Consider the following 23,307-nt stretch of genomic DNA (forward strand, 5'->3'; position numbering starts at 1 on the left):
TCCAGACATTTGGCTACATCCAGACAGCAATGCTCCAGAGACAATTATTGTTCGGAAACTTCACCATGAAAAAAGCATTCTGCATACAAAAGACCCAGTGTCCTATTGGCAAGTCAATGATGCAGCTGGCTGAGATCAGAGACGAGAATCCGAATTGACCGCGTTAGCCAGGACAATGTCTGGAAAAACTGTCCAAAGAATGCTGAACCACGCTGCTACATATTAAGCCATGTGTTTACGTATGGAATATAATGAGAAGTGACATACACTGAGTATAAATCAAATCAAATCAAAATGTATTGGTCACATACACATATTTTGCAGATGTTATTGTGGGTGTAGCAAAATGCTTGTGTTCCTAGCTCCAACAGAATTTAACAATTCACAATAATACACACAAATCTTAAAGTAAAATAATGGAATTAAGAAATACATACAGTTGAAGTCGGAAGTTTACATACACTTAAGTTGGAGTCATTAAAACTCGTTTTTCAACCACTCCACAAATTTCTTGTTAACAAACTATAGTTTTGGCAAGTCGGTTAGGACATCTTCTTTGTGCATGACACAAGTAATTTTTCCAACAATTGTTTACAGACAGATTATTTCACTGTATCACAATTACAGTGGGTCAGAATATTACACACACTAAGTGCCTTTAAACAGTTTGGAAAATTCCAGAAAAGGATATCATGGCTTTAGAAGCTTCTGATAGGCAAATTGACATCATTTGAGTCAATTGGAGGTGTACCTGTGGATGTATTTCAAGGCCTACCTTCAAACTCTTTGCTTGACATCATGGGAAAATCAAAAGAAATCAGCCAAGACCTCAGAAAAACAATTGCAGACTTCCACATGTCTGGTTCATCCTTGGGAGCAATTTCCAAACAACTGAAGGTACCACGTTCATCTTTACAAACAATAGTACACAAGTGTAAACACCATGGGATGATGCAGCCATCAGACCACTCAGGAAGGAGACGCGTTCTGTCTCCTAGAGTTTAATGTACTTTGGTGCGAAAGGTGCAAATCAATCCCAGAACAACAGCAAAACTCCTTGTGAAGATGCTGGAGGAAACAGGTACAAAAGTAGCAATATCCACAGTAAAACTAGTCCTATATCGACATAAACTGAAAGGCCGCTCAGCAAGGAAGAAGCACTGCTCAAAAACCGCCATAAAAAATCCAGACTGCAACTGCACATGGGGACAAACTTTTTGGAGAAATGTCCTCTGGTCTGATGAAACAAAAATAGAACTGTTTGGCCATAATGACCATTGTTATGTTTGGAGGAAAAAAGGGGAGGCTTGTAAGCCGAAGAATACCATCCCAACCATGAAGCACGGGGGATGCAACATCATATTGTGGGGGTGCTTTGCTGCAGGAGGGACTGGTGCACTTCACAAAATAGATGGCATCATGAGGGAGGAAAATTACGTGGATATATTGAAGCAATATGTCAAAACATCAGTCAGGAAGTTAAAGCTTTGGTCTTCTAAATGGACAATGACCCCAAGCATACTTCCAAAGTTGTGGCAAAATGGTGTAAGGACAGCAAAGTCAAGGTATTGGAGTGGCCATCACAAAGCCCTAACCTCAAATTTGTGGGCAGAACTGAAAAGGCGTGTGCGAGCAAGGAGGCCTACAAACCTGATTCAGTTACACCAGCTCTGTCAGGAGGAATGGACAAAAATTCACCCAACTTATTGTGGGAAGCTTATTGAAGGTTACCCGAAACGTTTGACCGAAGTTAATACATTTAAAGGCAATGCTACCAAATACTAATTTAGTGTATGTAAACTTCTGACCCACTGGGAATGTGATGAAAGAATTAAAAGCTGAAATAAATCACTCTCTACTATTATTCTGACATTTCACATTCTTAAAATAAATTGGTGATCCTAACTGACCTAAGACAGGGAATTTTTACTAGGATTAAATGTCAGGAATAGTGAAAAACTGAGTTTAAATGTATTTGGCGAAGGTGTATGTAAACTTCCGACTTAAACTGTAACTATTAGGAAGAGCAATGACTAAAATACAGTAGAATAGAATACAGTATATACATATGAGATCAGTAAAGCAGTATGTTAACGTTATTAAAGTGATTAGAGTTCCATTACTAAAGTGGCCAGTGATTCCATGTCTACGGCTGCAGCCTCTAAGATGCAGGGTTGAGTAACAGGGTGGTAGCCGGCTAGTGATGGCTATTTAACAGTCTGATCGCCTTGAGATAGAAGATGTTTGTCAGTCTCTCGGTCCCAGTATTGATGCACCTGTACTGACCTTGCCTTCTGGATGATAGTGGGGTGAACAGGCCGTGGCTCGGGTGGTTGATGTCCTTGGTGATCTTTTTGGCCTTCAGTGTGCCCCCGGTGATGTGTTGGGCAGGCAGTGTGCCCCCGGTGATGCGTTGGGCAGACCACACCACCCTCTGAAGAGTCCTGCGGTTGCGGGCGGTGCAGTTTCCGTACCAGGCGGGGATACAGCCTGGCAGGATGCTCTCAATTGTGCATCTGTAACAGTGTCTTAGAGGGGCCAAGCCGAATTTCTTCTGCCTCCTGTTGCACCTTGTTCACCACACTGCCTGTGTGGGTGGACCTTTTCAGATTGCCAGTGATGTGTACGGCGAGAAACTTGAAGCTTTCCACCTACTCCACTAAGATCCCGTCAATGTGGATTTGGGACGTGCTCCCTCTGCTGTTTCCTGAAGTCCACGATCAGTTTGACAACGAGGGAGAGGTTATTTTCCTGGCACCACTCCGCCAGGGCCCTCACCTCCTCCCTGTAGACTGTCTCGTCATTGTTGGTAATCAGCCCTACTACTCTTGTGTCGTCTACAAACTTGATGATTGAGTTGGAGGCGTGTGTGGCCACGCAGTCATGGGTGAACAGAGAGTACAGGAGGGGGCTGAGCACGAACCCTTGTGGGGCCCCTGTGTTGAGTATCAGCAAAGTGGGGGTGTTGTTTCCTACCTTCACCACCTGGGGGCAGACCGTCAGGAAGTCCAGAACGAGTGGCACAGGGCGGGGTTCAGACCCAGGTTCCGAGCTTAACCTTTTTACATGTACCAACAAACGGGTGTGATCATTCTACAGTGGTCCCTGGAGCATACGCTCAAACCGGTGTGATTAGAACGCTTATTTAGAACGTCCAGTTTCGATTGACGCAACAATCAGCATTTGAGCTGGCCACACTGTTTTTTCACAGAAACATTTTGCACAAACACAGTCCTTACAAGGTTATGTCCAGCATGTGACCAGTTTATTTTTGGATGCAATGTTCAGACATTCACAGAAGTAGCTTCAGCATTAAACAATCATCCAAACCGGAAAATGTAGGCTACATTTGTCCTAGCGCTAACTGAGAAAAGATTGACATAACACAAGCGGTCATATTTTTATAACTCTCGGCTTACAGAAACTACAATATGAATTAGCTAATAGCAATGACTATTTATAATGAATCACATCACGAGTGAGCTCACCATTGTTCAAAATAATTGAGTAATACACTTTCTAGAAATCGAAAGTAATCTGACGATGGGTAGTTTGTGATTGCCGCCATGTTTGTTTTTTCGCATCAATCAAAGATATTAAGGAGACAAGATGGGTTTGATCTGTTTATAGTATGCATTTTGAAGGGGGTGTGTGGTCTAGGATCATTCACTTTCATTCATTCGCTTCCGGAAGTTTACCGGAAAGATGAATTAACCATTGCTTCACCTCATTATGACATCTTTGGTCTGACAGATATTTACATGACACTCAGAATGCATTGTATATTGTCAACAAACTTGGCACCACACATAGCTGGCAAATAGCTTAGCATTAGCTCAGTACAACCTTCAAAAAAGTATTTTACACACATCATAGGTGTCCATTACTGTCTATGCAATAATCAGAATGCATTATTTGTCACCAGAACTTGAAAACATGTGAATAAAACTGTAAATAAATTATGCTCCATACATAGATAGATAGATACATACATACATACATACTGTATGTGCATACAGTACAAACGACAACACGATATACAGAAAATAAGGAACTAACTTTGATAGGAACGCACATATGTCCAAAGTTATTATTTGTAAGGAAAACAACAAGGAAGGCAATGCGAGCGCCAGCCAGAAAATGTTCCAATTCATGCAAGACTACGCAAATGTCTACATTTTTGATCTGCGCAAACATTGGTGAAGTGCGGGCTCTCCTCGAAGAGAGAAGTTTGTCCGGCTCAGTAAAGCCTCAAATATAAATTGTCCGCAACGCTGAAATGGGCTACTTTTATGTGAATTAATGAGGAGGCGGAACACACCTCAATTCAAACTGTTGTAAGAAAATACAACTTGTTGAAACATAGTCTATAGATAATTAGCAGGCACTGTGTGTTAACTGTCCTGTTGCGTAATAACATTTTGGAACAGTGAGTGCATTCTGACATCACGTGCATAAAACAACTCACATTGGGGCGATCGTTATAGATATTTGTAACTTACGTATGACAAGATGAATGATGAGCTTAGAGGGTACTATGGTGTTGAAGGCAGAGCAAAAGTCAATGAACAGCATTCTTACGTAGGTGTTCCTTGTCCAGATGGGATAGGGCAGTGTGTAGTGCGATGGCGATTGCATCGTCTATTGATCTATTGGGGCGTAAGCAAATTTAAGTGGGTCTTGGGTGTCAGATAAGGTAGAGGTGATATGATCCTTGACTAGCCTCTCAAAGCACTTCATGTTGACAGAAGTGAGTGCCACGGGGCGATAATCATTTAGTTCAGTTACCTTTGCTTTCTTGGGTACTGTAACAATGGTGGACATCTTGAAGCAAGTGGGGACAGCAGACTGAGATAGTGGGGGATTGAATATGTCCGTAAACACACCAGCCAACTGGCCAACTGGCAAAAAATGCAAAACATCAAGGACACCTTCTCTTTCCATGACATACTGTAGACTGACCAGGTGAATCCAGGTGAAAGCTATGATCCCTTATTGATGTCGCTTGTTTCATCCACTTCAATCAGTGTAGATGAAGGTTAAAGAATAATTTTTAAGCCTTGAGACAATTGAGATATGGATTGTGTATGTGTGCCATTTCAGAGGGTGAATGGGCAAGACAAAAGATTTAAGTGCCTTTGAACGGGGTATGGTAGTAGGTGCCAGGCGAACTACAACGCTGCTGGGTTTCTCACACTCAACAGTTTCCCGTGTGAATCAAGAATGGTCTAACACCCAAAGGACATCGAGTCAACATGAGCCAGCATCCCTGTTGAACAATTTCAACACATTGTAAACACCACTATTTAAAAGAGATCTTAAAACACACCTTTCTAGCTTTGCTTTTCCTTACGGTGCTTTTTAGTCGCAGTTTTTATTGTTATTCTGGTCGTGCTTTAAAAGACGTGCAACTTATAAAGTCTTCATAAAGCCTTCATAAACACTACATACATGTGTTACACATCATCTATAACCATATGTCATGCTTCATAAAAGGTTTATAAATGTGGCATAACTGTGTGACATACCACCAGTGTCAAATGTGACAAGCATGACTTAATAAAGGCTTTATAAATCATTCAATTGAGGCTTCGCAAAGCATTTATAAACCTGTCATGCATCTTGGTAGAGCATTGCAAATCCTAATCCATACATAGCCAATATTGGACCGGAGCTCAACTTTCCCCAAAATGATGTGCTGCAGGATAACACACACACTCTAAAGTGCAGTCATGCACAGAAGAAAAACATTGATAGGGCCTTTTAAAATATGTTTATAAAATATGTTTTTGCCTAATTCAGTTTTTATTCCAAATACCATTTTCCATTTTTTTTATGTTTTGTTTTTCCAGTTTTGGATTTCCATTTTTTTTTCTTGTTTTCCCTGAATTTATTCACACTTTTTAAATAGAAAAACAACATTTGATTTTCTGTGTTCACATCAGGGGATGGCTTTTGTGGTCTGGGAAAAATCTAAGAAACTTTGATTTTTTTTAGTAGTTGTCCTTTTAATTTAGTGTGCATGCCCTGCACTGTTGTTTGGTTAGCAGGGTTTCTGTAGCGTACTGTGCATGTGATGAGTTCACAAATCAAATGCCTACTTGTGTTGCCACTGGATAGTGAAACACAAGCAAGTTAACCTTTATTTATTGCAATTTAAATGTGTTTGTAGTAGTTAAGTGTTGAGTTAGATTACGTACTGTAGACACCTCTATCATTATTTCAAGTCATTTCTGTGACTTCACAGCAATTGATAGCTAGCGAAACATTTTCTAGCTAGCAGGTTCAGCAAAATAAAATCCCCCTAGATACAACCAGGTCTCATAGTCACATCTTGAGATTTGTAAATGAAAGAGGAACATAATAATATAAATCAAATGGAGTTTCCCATCTCCCCATTTAGTTTTTCTAGCACAGCACAGAAATATCCTTATCCAGATAGTGAGACAAAGGCATTTCCTAACAGACCTGATAACTTTCTTTGTTGTTACTTTTAAGGTTGGAACCAACATGCAGTTCCTCCAGCAGCCAAAGGCAAGAACCATTCGTCCGCCAGCTCAGGAACAAGCTCTTGTACACTATTTACAGTGTGTGTAATGTTCGATGTAATTGCATTGCTGAACTTTTTGAAGCTTAATGTATTTGATTTGTTTAAAAAATATTGAAATAAAAGGATATGTATGGTCTATTTGTTTTAGCTATCAATGATAATTCCCTAAGTGTTAATACATTTGTGGTTACGTCATAAAGTATGTGTTATGAATGACCAAAGATAACTGGCTTTATAGTAAGTACAGCATCATATGATACAAGGCATTTATGTATGTGTTATAAATGACCAGAGGGATATGACTTTACAGTAAGTACAGCATCATGTGATATGGATGTGTTATGAATGACTGAAGGTGTCTCACTTAGGGCTGTTAAGGTGGCCATTTCACTGTCACACCAGAGGTCACGAGTCATGCAGGCAGTCAAATTGGACGTGACTGTTTAGCAGAGGCGTGGACTCGAGTCACAAATATGATGACTTGCAACTCAACTCAAATATGATGACTTGCAATGACTTGCAACTCGACTTTAACACCAATGACTCCTGACTTGACTTGGACTTGAGCCTTATGACTCGACCTGACTTGATATCCTCCCCAAGCCCAAATATTTTAAAAAGTGTGCAGCACATCAACTCTTCATTTAACGGATTACAGTGCAGAGGAACGTCGGCGGGTGAATTCAGATGGAGCACTTGGAAAGATGATACCCAAAATTCTTATTTTCGGATATAAAGACGACGGTGTGTCAACAAGAAAATGATTGCAACATGCGGGAAGAAAATTACAGACGGAGGCGCATCAATTTCCAACTTTGTTTGACATTTGAAGCTGCATAAAGAACGGTAAGTCGTGGCTAATATAGGCAACAGCATTATATTTTATTACTTTACTAGTGTATCATGTAGGCTAACGTAACGTTAAATCAATGAGCCTCCACACAGTCAATCAGTGCGGGAACGTGATCAATGCACCCAAGATTGAGCTACAACTGGCTAGGCAGTTGGTAGCCTACATCCTGCCTGCTGTTCCTAAAACAAGGTTGGGCGATTGTGTACAAGCCTACATCGTCCGATTGCGCCCCAGCAATCCTCGATAGTCGATCACTATGGGAGGGGGGGCCTTTCTCATGGCTGCCCATGTATTTCCATGGAAACATAACTCTTATTTGGAAAGTAAAAAATATATCGATATTTTTAAAAGCATTCATGATTTGCGTAAATGTAATATACTAACTGTTACTCTTGTTAAAAATATTAAATGGTATTACATTTGTTGAAGAGCACATTATGACTTGTTTAGGACTCAAAACTCAAAGTTTAGGACTTGAGACATGACTCGGACTTGCCTGTCTTTACTTGGGACTTGAGTGCTAAGACTTGTAAAACAATGACTTGGTCCCACCTCTGCCATTTAGTTAAGGTAATTAGGCTTCTCCAAGCTCTGATGCTGGTCCCTACCAAACTTGCTAACTGCCTGGTACTCAGCATTCTAATGTCCCTCTAATCACTCCAACATCAACGCAAATGTAATCAAAAATCGAATCAAACACTTCATGAGAGCCCATGTTGCACAACATTTCTGTAGGCTATGGAATTGTGTAAGAAAACAGAGTGATGGCCTCTATTAAAAAGAGGAGGCTCCCATCAGCTTTCTATAGGTTAGACCTATTATATTTATTTCTCTACTCCGAATATTAACATTGCTTCTCCTTACAACAGGAGTATAACCTACCTGGCTGGCATGAAAATGTACCACGGGAAATGCATCCACCATTTGCTATTTAAGTGCATAGATAACATGTATTTTTTCAACTGCTCTTGTTTCGAGACAGGTGCATGATAATGGTCCATTCTAAATCAAAACAAATTTCAAACATACACTACCAGTCAAAAGTTTGGACACACCTACTCATTCAAGGGTTTTTCTTTATTTTTACTGTTTCCTACATTGTAGAATAATAGTGAAGACGTTAAAACTATGAAAGAACACATATGGAATAATGTAGTAACCAAAAAAGTGTTAAACAAAAACAAAATATATTTTAGATTCTTCAAAGTAGCCACCCTTTGCCTTGATGACAGCTTTTTTAAATGTAGATGTTCCAAAGGTCTGCATCATGTGTGGAAGCCATGAGATGCTAAATGTGTTCATGTTAATTAACAGTCAATTACCGTGAGACTGGCAGGTATTTTCTTGAGAATCACTGGCTCACGATATTTCATGACCGCCACAGCCCTAGTCTCACTTCAAACTAAGTATTACAGAACACTACATAATATGTACATAAATAGGTCACAAAGTCATAAGTATGGCTAAACCATGCCTGTTTCCACAATTTATCTCCTTAAAATGTGTTTTTTAACCTAACCCTAACTGGTGAGGGCGAAGTTTGATGCGTTGGTCCACCAGGCCTTCCACACATTTAGCCGGAAGTCTCTGGAAATGAGATTAGGTGTAATGTTACTAACATGACTTCACTTTAGAGCGTATGCCATCCTTCAGCACACAACATGTCACCCTTAATAAAGCACATGATCATATTCGACATAGCTGGTTATGTCACATTTGACATTGGTGATTGTCACACAGTTATGACACATTTATGAACCCTTTATAAAGCATGACATACAGTTAGATACTTTCTAACACATTTATGAAGTGTTTATGAAGGCTTTATGAAGCCTTTATAAGCTAAAAGCCATTTAAAGTGGGACTGTTATTCTTTTGTTTTTCATCCACTTATGTTTGTTGTGTAGAATATATTTAATTTTTTATTGTCATTGTTTTTTTGCTTTTTTCCCTGTGAAGCACATTGTGTTGTATTCCATGTCTGAAATGTGCTGTATAAATAAAGCTTGATTTGATTTGTAGAGTAAATCCCCCGATGAATTGAGGTTGTTCTAAAGGCAAAAGGCAACTCAATATTAGGAACGTGTTCCTAATGTTTGGTATACTCAGTGTATATTGTCAGTCTAGCTAATTACGCAAATTGCTGCTTTCCGCTCTCATCCTCTCTGTCACTCTTTCCTCCCTATCCTCTCTCGTTCCCTCCAGTACAGGCACAGCTCTAAAAATCTATATCTGCCCACAGCGTGAGGCTTAGAAGAGGATTCCTCCTACTATCTCTATTTTTATTAGTCTCTCTCTCTCACAGATAGGGCTGTGGCGGTCATGAAATTTCGTCAGCCTGTGATTGTGAAGCAACTAACTCTCGGTCCCACAGTATTTGAACGTGAATTAACATAAACACATTTAGCATCTCCTGCCTACACACAGCCTACAAGCAATTTTAAAAAGTCTAATAAATCCATGTAATATAGTCTACACCTTCACAATAAATCCATTATTTATTTTAGACAGGTCTAAAGAAGCATGATGTTTAAAAAATGGCACCGACAGAGGGCTGCCTCGCTTCTAGTCCTTAGGAAACTTTGCAGTAATTTGTTTTTTTATGTGTTATTTCTTATGTGTTATTACATTCAGTCGGGAAGATCTATTGGATATCAGAGCGGCGTCAACTTACCAGCACTACGACCAGGAATACGACTTTCCCGAAGCGGATCCTTTGTCCGCACCACCCAGGGAATTTGAACTGATTCCCAGAGGCCGACCCAAAAGAATGCCGCCGGAGAAGAGGGAGTCAGAGCGGTCTTCTAGTCAGACTTAGGAGGCGTGCACACCATCCACCGCTTCTGAGTATATTACTCGCTAATGTCCAGTCCCTAGAAAACAAAGTTGACGAGATCAGGGCAAGGGTAACTTTCCAGAAAGACATCAGGGATTATAACATACTCTGTTTCACGGAAACATGGCTCTCTCGGGATATACTGTTGGAGTCGATACAGCCACTTGGATTCTCAGTGCATCACGCCGACAGGAATAAACATCTCTCCGGGAAGAAGAAGGGTGGGGGTGTATATTTCATGATTAACGACTCATGGTGTAATTGTAACAACATACAGAAACTCAAGTGCTTTTGTTCACCTGACCTAGAATTCCTCACATTTAAATGCCGACCGTATTATCTCCCAAGAGAAATCTCTTCGGTTATTGTCACAGCCGTGTATATCCTCTCTCAAGCTGATACCACGACGGCCCTTAAGGAACTCACTGGACTTTATGCAAACTGGAAACCATATATCCTGAGGCTGCATTTATTGTAGCTAGGGATTTTAACAAAGCTAATTTTAGGAAGATTCTATCAGCATATTGACTGTAGCACTCGTACTGGAAAAACACTGGAACATTGTTACTCTAACTTCCGGGATGCACACAAGGCCCTCCCCTGCCCTCCTTTCGGCAAATCTGACCACGACTCAGTTTTGCTCCCCCCTTCCTATAGGCAGAAACTCTTTTCTGAAGGACTTTTCAATGGTGGTCTGACCAATCGGAATCCACGCTTCAAGAATGTTGTGATCACACGGACTGGGATATGTTCTGGGTAGCTTCTGGGAATAATATGGACGTGTACACCAAGACGGTCACTGAGTTTATCAAGAAGTGTATAGGAGATGTTGTACCCACTGTGACTTTTAAAACCTACCCTAACCAGAATCAGTGGATAGATGGCAGCATTCGTGCAAAACTGAAAGCATGAAGCACCGCATTTAACCACGGCAAGGTGACAGGGAATATGGCAGAACACAAACAGAGTAGTCGTTCCCTCCACAACGGAATCAAATAGGAAAAACGTCAATATCGACACAAAGTGGAGTCGCAATTCAATGGTTCAGACACAAGACGTATGTGGCAGGGTTTACAGACAATCACGGACTACAAAAGGAAACCAGCCATGTCGCGGACATGTCTTGCTGCCAGACAAGCTAAACACTTTCTTTGCCTGCTTTGAAGATTAACATAGTACCCTCCAGGCTAGTCATTAAGCTTGAGGCCCTGGGTCTCAACCCACCCCTGTGCAATTGGGTCCTGGACTTACTGATGGGCCACCCCCAGATGGTGAAGGTAGGAAACAAGATCTCCACTTCGCTGATCCTCAACACTGGGGCCCCACAAGGGTGTGTGCTCAGCCCCCTCCTGTACTCCTTGTTCACCCATGACTGCATGGGCATACACGCCTCCAACTCAATCATCAAGTTTGCAGATGACACAATAGTAGTAGGTTTGAGCACCGACAATGACGAGACAGCCTACAGGAAGGAGGTGAGGGCTCTCGGATAGTGGTGTCAGTAAAATAACCTCTCACTCAATGTCAACAAAACAAAGGAGATGATCGTGGACTTCTGGAAACAGCAGATGGACCACCCCCCTTACCACGTCGAAGCGGCAGCAGCTGAGAAGGTGGAATGTTTTATGTTCCTCGGTGTACATATCACTGACAAACTGAAATGGTCCACCCACACAGACAGCGTTGTGAAGAAGGCGCAACAGCGCCTCTTCAACCTCAGGAGCCTGAAGAAAGTTGTCTTGTTACCTAAAACCCTCACACACTTTTACAGATGCACAATTGAGAGCATCCTGTCGGGGTGTATCACCGCCTGGTATGGCAACAGCACCGCCCACAACCGTAGGGCTCTCCAGAGGGTGTTGCGGTCTGAACAACGCATCACCGGGGGCAAACTACCTGCCCTCCAGGACATCATCAAGGACAACAACCACCCGAGCCACTGCCTGTTCACCCCGCTACCATCCAGAAGGCGAGGTCAGTACAGGTGCATCAAAGCTGGGACCGAGAAGACAGCTTCTAAAACAGCTTCTATCTCAAGGCCATCACTGTTAAACAGCCATCACTAGCACAGAGAGGCTGCTGCCTACATAGACTTGAAATCATTGGCCACTTTAATAAATGGAACACTAGTCACTTTAATAATGCCACTTCAATAATGTTTGCATATCTTGTATTACTCATCAATTTTCTTCACCATTTCAAACAGTCCATTTATATTTTCCAACGGGGCTATATATTTGGGTGAGGTTTTTTTCCACCTGAGTAGCCTTGTTTCACTGCCTAAAATGAAATAATCTAGTGTTCAGCGAAATAACAACACAATGTCAAATACAGTTAGCTTAGTCAAATAATGAACATCCAATCACGTTACTCTCTCGTGGGAATTCCACTAACGGTCCGTATGTAGCCAAACATAGCTGCTGCTCATGTTGGTATCTCTACTGATGGCGAAGATCATTCTCCTGAATGATCTAGGATTACAGGGACTCTCCACAACTATATTCAATGTGCGGGACAAAATTGCAGCTATGATTAAGAAGTTGGAACTCTTCTCTGTCTGCATTAAAACCTCTTGAAGCTAGGGGGCTGAATTTTATGTTTGGAAAAATAACGTTCCCAATGTAAGCTGCCTATTTCTTAGGTCCAGATGCTAGAATATGCATATAATTGACAGGGAAGGATAGAAAACACTCTAAAGTGTCAAAATATCGTCTGTGAGTATAACAGAACTGATTTTGCAGGTGAAAACCTGAGGAAATCCAACCCGGAATTGCCTCTTATTTTGAAAAATCACTGTTCCATTGCCTGCCTTTCGTCCATTTAAAGGAATATCAACCAGATTCCGTTTCCTATGGCTTCCTCAAGGTGTGAACCGTCTTTAGACATAGTTTCAAGCTTTAATTCTGAATAATTAGCGAGATTTATCAAATCGTGTCAGTGGATAGCTGAATGTCCTTCCATTAGTTCATGCGCGCGCCACTGGTAGCTAGACATTTTCTTTCTCTCTTGTATTGAATAGTTTACAGTCCGGTTGAAATATTATCGATTATTTATGTTAAAAACAACCTGAGGATTGATTATTAAAAACATTTGACATGTTTCTACAAACTTTACGGATACTATTTGGAATTTGTCAACCCTTGATGACCTCCTAAGGCTGTGGAATACTGAACATAACGCGCCAAACAAATGGAGGTTTTTTTATATAAAAATAATCTTTATCGAACAAAAGGAACATTTATTATGTAACTGGGAGTCTCGTGAGTGCAAACATCCGAAGATCATCAAAGGTAAGCGATTAATTGTATTGCTTTTCTGACTTTCGTGACCAATCTACATTGCTGCTAGGTGTTTGTAATGTTTTGTCTAGTGGGACGTTTCTGTTGTATTTCAAAGATGGTGAATGTGTTTGTTTTTTTCTTGTATTTTCTTCCATCAGATCTATTTTGTTATATTCTCCTACATTCAATTCACTTCAAAGTGTTTCCTTTCAAATGGTACCAAGAATATGCATATCCTTGCTACAGGCAGTTAGATTTGGGTATGTCATTTTAGGCAAAAATTGGGGGGAAAAGGGGGCTATCCTTTAATGTAACTTTATTTGCTCTACAAAAGTTGGGCTATAGGTTTTGATTTAATGATTATATTTGAAAAAAGTCGCTTGAAAAGGTATGAGCTCTAATTATTATTTTTTTTGCACAGGCTGTACCCACTCCAATAGTTTCTCATTCACATTTTGACAAGCACTTGAGAATGCCTCGAATTTCACGGCGGCATCCCCTTTGTGGCCGTAATGCACCTTAAAAAAATCCATGCCTTTTGTGGCCTTGAGTGCTGCGTGGTGCCCTTCTCCCTGAGTGTGCTGCACAACCTGACATGGCTCTCTGTCACATGATCAGTTCTTCCTCAGACACATCTGGGACGCAACTGCGCGCGTCCTTATCCAATTCCGAGATGCATATTGAAGATCTGTCGACATTGACTTTTTGTCAGCCAACAAGATGAGTAGGCCTAACGAACAGCAAAAGCACTAGCCTATGTCAATCTACTATCCCCCATTGTACATAAGTCAACCTATTTTATTCTGTGTGAGAAATAAATATTACAAACATAGTTTGGGACAGTTGTGGGATGCGGTAGATCCCACATTAATACAACCACTAGCATCAAAATAAAAAATGTATGCAATGTAGCTGACACAACAGATCAGAACGTTTAGCTTAAAACATTGATAAACTATTAGGCTACTTCTTCACATTATAAGCACAGCAAATGTTCCATTAGCGGAAAACACCATCAAAAGTGACAATTATGCATGTAATTCTTTTTTTATCTAGGTGCATTTTTATGATAAATTAACCTCCACAAACTTGAAACTCATGCGCTGCTTACATATGCCAGTTAGGCTCTACACCCCTTGTAAAGTGGATTCATGTGCTTAATTGTAAGAAGTTATTTGGCCACTTTAGTTGTGATATAAACCTTATTAAAACATATAGGCCCATGGGCTAGGCTACATGAGGTGTGCGACTATGATTCGAACAAGTCGCAAAAAAAGCATTGTTTCTTATGCTGGGCATCATTCACAAGTGATAATATATAATTCACAAGTGATAGGCTAATACTGTCACCCATAAGACTATTCTTGATTTAATCTTGTCTTTACATATTCTAAATAATATGTGTGTGACATTTGTTTTGATTTAGAATTGACCATTATCATGCACCTGTATCGAAACAGGGGCAGTGGAAAAAAGACATGTAATCTAAGCACTTAAATAGTGAATGGTGGACGCTTTTCCCCATGGTTTATTTTCATGCCAGCCAGATAGGCTATACTCTTGTTGTAAATATAAGCAATGTGCTTAATATTAGGATACATTGAGAAATAAATATAGGAGGCCTAGCCTATAGAAAGCTGATGGGATCCTCCTCTTTTTATTAGCGGCCATCACTCCCGCAATTGCATTGCCTATAGAAATGTTGCACAACATGAAGTGTTTGATTCAATTTTTGAAAACATTTGCATTGATGTCAGAGTGATTAGAGGGACAATAGAGGGACAATAGAGTGCTGAGTACCAGGCAGTTAGCAAGTTTGGTAGGCTACTAATAACCTGCAGCAGCATCTGAGCTTGGAGAAGCCTAATTACCGTGACTAAACGGTCATGTGGAATTGAACTGCCTTCATGACTCGTGACCGCTGGTGTGGCGGTAATATGGTCACCGCAACAGACCTACTCACAGACAGCTCTGCTACAGACAGGCCTCTCTCTCTCTCCTCTCTCTCACAGACAGCTCTGCTACAGACAGGCCACTGACTGATGTCTGCACATTCAACGCTGCCCACCACCGTGGTGCAGGCACGCACATGGGGTACCAGCTGCACAATTACTCAATCGCTCATCTGGCGCACTGGAAGCCCCAGCTTTGGCCAATGATCAGGGGCCACAACAGAGAGCAGGGAGAACTGAGAAATCTCTGAGGCCAGACTACTCCCCACTGGCAAAGACAGAAAGCTCGCTGACACTGAAAGACAAGGGACGGCCAAGGCAGCTGACAGCTGTCGGGCCCAGAACGGAACAGCAGAAAAGCATGGGTACCTGCCAGTTCCGGTTCGTTAAGGGGTCGAGGTTAGGGCCAGGGGTTTGACAGAGCCGAGGTGATGAAGAGTCTAGAGACCCAAATCTGGACCATGTCCAATGTGATCAATCATCCACAAGTCATGGCATGTCTCTCTGAGGAGGTCCTCATTACATCATAATTAGCCATCATCACTCAGGTGCTGCTGCGTGGCCTGTCAATTGATGGTAGCTAAGCTAATCACACACAACAGCAGGGGCATAATCTGTATATTTGTTACTATGTTGAGCTTCCTCGATCGGTATATAGCCCACTGACCCAGTGAGTCCAGAGTGCACTCAATCAAACATATTCTACTGCTTTGTTTCACATTGCAAAGGGATTTTAAAGGGATCATTCAGCAATGTTATATATTAAAACCTCTTAGGGATAGGGGGCAGTATTTTCACGTCCGGATGAAAAGCGTGCCCAAAGTAAACTGCCTGCTACTCAGGCCCAGAAGCTAGGATATGCATATAATATATTTGGTAGATTTGGATAGAAAACACTCTAAAGTTTCTAAAACTGTTAAAATAATGTCTGTGAGTATAACAGAACTGATTTGGCAGGCGAAACCCCGAGGACAAACCATCCAGGAAAAAAAGAATTGAGGTCATAGTATTTCCCATTATTTTTCTATTGAAATCCCTATTTAATAGGAACCTGGTTGCAGTTCCTATGGCTTCCACTAGATGTCAACAGTCTTTAGAAATTGGTTGATGTTTTTCTTTTGAGAAATTAAGAAGTTGGGCTGTTCTTTGTGAGTATAAAGCCAACTGGACTCTTCAGTTTGGTGCGCGTGAACTGGAACGCGCTTCACATTGTTTTTATCCGGTATTGAACACAGTATATTCCGTTTTAAATTTTATTGATTGTTTATGTTTTAGGATACCTTAGGTTAGATTAGAAACGTTGTTTGAAATGTTTGGACCAAGTTTACAGGTAACGTATTTGATACTTTGTAGTCATGTTGGGCGAGTTGGAACCGGTGTATTTCTGAATCAAACGCGCCAAATAAATTGACATTTTGGGGATATAAAGAAGGACATTATCGAACAAAAGGACCATTTGTGATGTTTCTGGGACATTTTGGAGTGCCAACAGAAGAAGATCTTCAAAGGTAAGGCATTTATTATATCGTTTTGTGCTGCCATCTGCCTGGTTGAAAATTATTTTCATGTGTTTGTATGCGGGGCGCTGTCCTCAGATAATCGCATGGTCTGCTTTCGCTGTAAAGCCTTTTTGAAATCAGACACTGCAGCTGGATTAACAAGAAGTTAAGCTTTATTTTGATGTATTACACTTATATTTTCGGTTGTCTTGAATATTGATATTTCTGTAGTTTGAATTTGGCACTCTGCAATTTCACTGGATGTTGTCAAATCGATCCCGCTAACGGGATTGGTGCGGGAAGAGATCACTAACAGGTTTTAAGATACTTATTTCCTTACCTTGAAAGCAGTCTATGGACAAGGAATGACCACAATCCACAATTTGGTTTTGTTAAAATAGCCACAAATGCTAATATTAGCATTTTCAGATCAAACTGCAAAAGTAAATCATTGAACTAGCCCTTTAAATGACTTCACTGTTTACTCTTAAAGATCTATATGTTTTAGAGCCCACTAGTGCAGTAAAGATATGCAGAAGAGCTATACAAACAGGCCATGAAGGCACTGAGACAGAAAGGGTGCTAATTGGGTGTGTTCATGCACACTGCGTATTGACACGTAAAGTGTTCAAAGTTCATATTAACCCACATGAGAAAGAACAAGAATCTAAGGCCCAAACAAGGTATTCAATTAGTAAAGAATGGTTAACGCTGGAATCCTTAATGGTGAAACTGCCACATCCATTTCTGATATTGCAACAAAGAAGCTACTGCAAACAACAAACACTGTTTTTTCCCTCGACCATCATTGCTGGCTCGATAGAACAGCAGAAAATGTTATTGCACAATGCTTCTCACCTCTGCTTGGTCAACAAAACTAAAACAGTAACAACAGCGGTGGGGGCGTCAGTGGCACTGTTTCCCCTATTGCAGATTCAATATTTAACATGAAACCAAAATACAAATGAATATCAGAACTAAGGATAAGACCCAGATGCAGACAGCTAGAGTCACATATGTTTACTGACCCAAACAGAGGGCAGGCAAAAAGACAGGTCAAAGGCAGGCAGAGGTCCGTAATCCAGGGCAGAGTCAAAAAGGTACAGAACAGCAGGCAGGCTCGGGGTCAGGACAGTCAGAGGTTCGTAAACGGGTCAGAGTCAGGCAGGTACAGAACGGCAGGCAGGCTCAGGGTCAGGGCATGCAGAAATGGTCAGAGCCGGGGAAACTAGGAAACAGAACTTGAGAAAGGAGGGAGACGGGAAAACACGCAGAGTCAGGCAGGTAAGACCTGACAAGACGAACTGGGAACAGACAAACAGAGAACACAGGCATAAATACACTGGGGATAATGAGGAAGATAGGCGGAGACAAGCACAAAAACTGGTGAAACTATTCAAGAGGAATGTTAGTATATATATACTTTATTTTCTCATTAAAGAAATATGCTGATCAAATTTATGTTTACGCTAATATTCTGTTTTTGAATGACGGTCATTCAAATTGTTATGTTTATAACTTTATTTTATAATATTTATTTGATGTTTTATTTAACTAGGCAAGTCAGTTAAGAACAAATTCTTATTTACAATGATAGCCTACCAAAAGGCAAAGTCCTCCTGCGGGGATGGGGGCTGGGATTAATAATAAAAATATAGGACAAAACACACATCACGACAAGAGAGACAACACAACACTACATAAAGAGAGACCTAAGACGACAACATAGCATGGCAGCAACACATGACAACACAGCATGACAGCACAGCATTATAGCAACACAACATGACAACAACATCGTAGCAGCACAACATGGTAGCAGCACAAAACAGGGTACAAACATTGTTGGGCACAGACAATAGCACAAAGGGCAAGAAGGTAGAGACAACCGTGCTTCTACACCTGCATTACTAGCTGTTTGGGGTTTTAGGCTGGGTGTCTGTACAGCACTTCGAGATATTAGCTGATGTACGAAGGGCTATATAAAATAAAATTGATTGACTGATTGACAACACTACATCACGCAAAGCAGCCACAACTGTCAGTAAGCTTGTCCATGATTGAGTCTTTGAATGAAGAGATTGACATAAAACGGTCCAGTTTGAGTGTTTGTTACAGCTCGTTCCAGTGGCTAGCTGCAGCAAACTGAAAAGACGCGCAACCCAGGGATGTGTGTGCTTTAGGTACCTTTAACAGAATGTGATTGACAGAACGGGTGTTGTATGTGGAGGATGAGGGCTGCAGTAGATATCTCAGATAGGGGGAAGTGAAGCCTAAGAGGGTTTTTATAAATAAGCAACAACCAGTGGGCCTTGCGACGGGTATAGAGTGCAGTGATGTGTCCTATAAGGAGCATTGGTGGCAAATCTGATGGCCGAATGGTAAAGAACATCTAGCCGCTCGAGAGCACCCTTACCTGCCGATCTATAAATTACGCAGTGGTGTAAAGTACATAAGTAAAAATACTTAAAGTACTACTTAAATCGTTTTTGGTGTTATCTGTACTTTACTTAACTAGATATAGTTTTGACAACTTTTACTTCTACTTTTTACTCCATACATTTTCTCTGACATCCAAAAGTCCTCATTGCATTTTGAATGCTTAGCAGGACAGGAAAATAGTCAAATTCACGCACTTATCAAGAGAACACGTGGTCATCCCTACTGCCTGTGGCTTGGCGGACTCACTAAGTACAAACACATCTTTTGTAAATAATCTCGGAGTATCGGAGTATTCCCCTGACTATCCGTACATTTTACAAACAAAAAAATGGTGCCATCTGCATTCCTTAATGTAAAGAATTTTAAGTGATTAATACTTGAACTTTTGATACTTAAGTACATTTTTGCGATTACATTTACTTTTGATACGTACGTATATTTAAAACCAAATACTTTTAGACTTATTACTCAAGTAGTATTTTACTGGCATAACTTTCTATTAAGGTATCTATACTTTTACTCAAGTATGACAATTGGGTACTTTTTCCACCACTGAAATGATGTTTCCATAATCTAGCATGGGTAGGATGGTCATCTGAATCAGGGTCAGCTTGGCAGCTGGGGTGAAAGAGGAGCGATTTGATACGTGTTGAGAGAAGGACAGTGTACCGTCTAGCCATACTCCCAAGTACTTGTATGAGGTGACTAAAGCCTCAGCGGTAGTAATCACACCTGTGGGGAGAGGGGCATTCTTCTTACCAAACCACACAACCTTTGTTTTGGAGGTGTTCTGAACAAGGTTAAGGGCAGAGAAAGCTTGTTGGACACAAAGAAAGCTTTGTTGTAGAGCGTTTAACACAAAATCTGGGGAGGGGACAGTTGAGTATAAGACTGTATCATCTGCATATAAATGGATGAGAGAGCTTCCTACTGCCTGAGCATATGTTGTTGATGTAAATTGAGAAGAGCATGGGGCCTAGGATCATGTAATAATTATAGTCATGTTATGTACCAGTGGAGGCTGCTGAGGGGAGGACGGCTCATAATATTGGCTGGAACGTAAATGGAATGGCATCAAACACACTGAGACTATGTGTTTGATGTATTTGTGACCATTCCACCAATTCCACTCCAGCCATTACCATGAGCCCGTCCTCCTCAATTAATATGCCACCAACCTCCTATGCTACTGTATATACAGTCTGTCTCAATATATTCAGGCCAATAAAAATGTTATGGGGACTTCAGAAGCACAAATATCTTATGCTTTTCCTTTATCTGTACAAATTCAGGGATATAATATTCTGTAACAAAAGAAATCCTATCTCAATAAATGGAACAAATACGTACTTTACCTCAACAAAACAAACAATACACCATGTACGTGTACAGGGGCATTTTCCACCACTACAATCCAGATCCACCAAAGCAACAGGGACAACCAAACCATCTAGCCGATAACTACAAAGCTTCATTGCATCAGTGTGAGAAGACAAGCGGGAGCACTGGATGACTTTCGACTGTCTCGCTGTCTGGGAAGAAAACAAACACCTTGGCTCTGATTTGACCACTTCATCATTAATCCCATTTGTGGACAATTTCTATCAGCAGCAGCAGCAGCCTTCCCACTTTCCCCGCTGCTCTCCCTCACAGTGGAGTTCATTTTCCATGTCAGCCGCACAACTGGAATACTTTCATTTCTCCACCATACATCCTGCGTACTCAGCCATGAGATTCCCATTAGACCGGGCTGTAGTCGGTGAAGGCCAGTCTCCCAGTGTGTGTGTGTGTGTGTGTGTGTTTCCCCTCAACCTCCCAATGTGTTGTAGCTGCCTCCCTGCCTCCTCAAGCCCAGGTAAGCCCACACCCCGGGTGGCCATTAGATTCCCATAAAGAAGACTGCGAGAGAAAGGAGAGGATGCCCCATCCCAAGTGAAGTATTGTCGTGGTAAATTGGTCCTGCTGCAGGGTTGGATGACATCTGTATTACTATGGGTAAATAAACAATTTGTAGAACCCCCTGTTTTGACATTAAGGGAAATGAATGTACCATTTTTTCGAAAAGGTAAACCTGGTCAACCTTGCCGGGTACCTTACAGCCCATTTTAAGGTTCAGCACATGATATGAGACAATTGTATGGTGTGGCGGTAATATGGTCACCGCAACATACCTACTCACAGACAGCTCTGCTACAGACAGGCCTCTCTCTCTCTCTCCTCTCTCTCACAGACAGCTCTGCTACAGACAGGCCACTGACTGATGTCTGCACATTCAACACTGCCCACCACCCACTACATGCCTTCCCCTGCTATGGAATGCTGCTTTAAAAATATTTATACAGTATATACATACATGTGTAATGGATGGCTACATTAGCATTGTAAATTCCTCGATGGGATCTGAAGTACTGTCGTTGGAGACACAAAGTGGTATCGACGTTGCTTCTAGAGTATGTTGGGCTTTCTTGGCGTGGGTTTGAAATCCCGGGTCTGCAGTTAGAGACTCTCACTCCACCATTACACATTTGCCTGGAATATGTGGCAGCTACGGAAAAACCACTAGTACACAGCATTCTCCTTGGAGAGAAACTGGCAGAGATCCACATTGATAAATAGTTCAGCCCCCAAAATATTAACTTGCGAGGAGGTCGTTAACACACAGTATAACACAGATCTCAGATTTGTTCCGTGCCAACTTTCGGGGAGGCTGACAACGTCGGGAGCAGTAATTAAAACAGATTGTCTCCGTATCAGACATCACAAACTTACACGGCAAACAGATAGGGACGAAGCCGCTTCCACCCTAGGTTTCATATCCCTAGAGCCACATGTTCGCATTGGAAGATCTGTAACGGTTCCGTAACGACAGACGCTGGGAGACGGAAAGCAAGTACAGGGTGAAGATTTAATAATAAATTGACATGAAACTAAACAAGAACAGCGTCTGGACAAGAGAAACAAAACAACATCAATGCAGACACGGGAATTAAACTTAGGAAGTGACAGATATAGGGGAGGCATTTAATGACGTGATGGAGTCCAGGTGAGTCCAATGAAGCGCTGGTGCACGTAACGATGGTGACAGGTGTGCGTAATGATGAGCAGCCTGGCGACCTCGAGCGCAGCAGAAGTGACATAAATCACTGTGTGCTTCGCAAATGTCTCCCTATTCTCTAAATGGGGCCATGCACTATATAAGGAATAGGGTGTCATTTGGGACGAAGACTGAAAATACAGTGTGCAAATGGCTCCTCTGTGAAATGCAAAACTTAGAGCATCAACAGTGATTTGCAATCAAAACAGCTGGCAAACGCGGTGGGGTGGCATACTGGGCTACGTAAATACTACAGTGGGGAGAACAAGTATTTGATACACTGACAATTTTGCAGGTTTTCCTACTTACAAAGCATGTAGAGGTCTGTAATTTTTATCATAGGTACACTTCAACTGTGAGAGAAGGAATCTAAAACAAAAATCCAGAAAATCACATTGTATGATTTTTAAGTAATTCATTTGCATTTTATTGCATGACATAAGTATTTGATACATCAGAAAAGCAGAACTGAATATTTGGTACAGAAACCTTAGTTTGCAATTACAGAGATCATACGTTTCCTGTAGTTCTTGACCAGGTTTGCACACACTGCAGCAGGGATTTTGGCCCACTCCTCCATACAGACCTTCTCCAGATCCTTCAGGTTTCGGGGCTGTCGCTGGGCAATACGGACTTTCGGCTCCCTCCAAAGATTTTCTATTGGGTTCAGGTCTGGAGACTGGCTAGGCCACTCCAGGACCTTGAGATGCTTCTTACGGAGCCACTCCTTAGTTGCCCTGGCTGTGTGTTTTGGGTCGTTGTCATGCTGGAAGACCCAGCCACGACCCATCTTCAATGCT

The 23,307-nt window shown here is 41.4% G+C and overlaps 1 protein-coding gene across 2 annotated transcripts in view; it reads right to left on the bottom strand.

Moving 5' to 3' along the window:
* The window catches only part of LOC139565532 (cadherin-22-like), a 316,857-nt gene that overhangs the window by 138,587 nt on the left and 154,963 nt on the right, over positions 1–23,307 (bottom strand). For both annotated transcript variants that reach the window (XM_071385969.1, XM_071385959.1), the window contains exon 2: positions 10,078–10,276. The gene's annotated coding sequence lies outside the window, so the exon portion shown is untranslated. The remainder of the gene's footprint in view (positions 1–10,077; positions 10,277–23,307) is intronic.

Source organism: Salvelinus alpinus, chromosome 2 (assembly GCF_045679555.1).
Source record: "Salvelinus alpinus chromosome 2, SLU_Salpinus.1, whole genome shotgun sequence".
Classification (NCBI taxonomy): domain Eukaryota; kingdom Metazoa; phylum Chordata; class Actinopteri; order Salmoniformes; family Salmonidae; genus Salvelinus; species Salvelinus alpinus.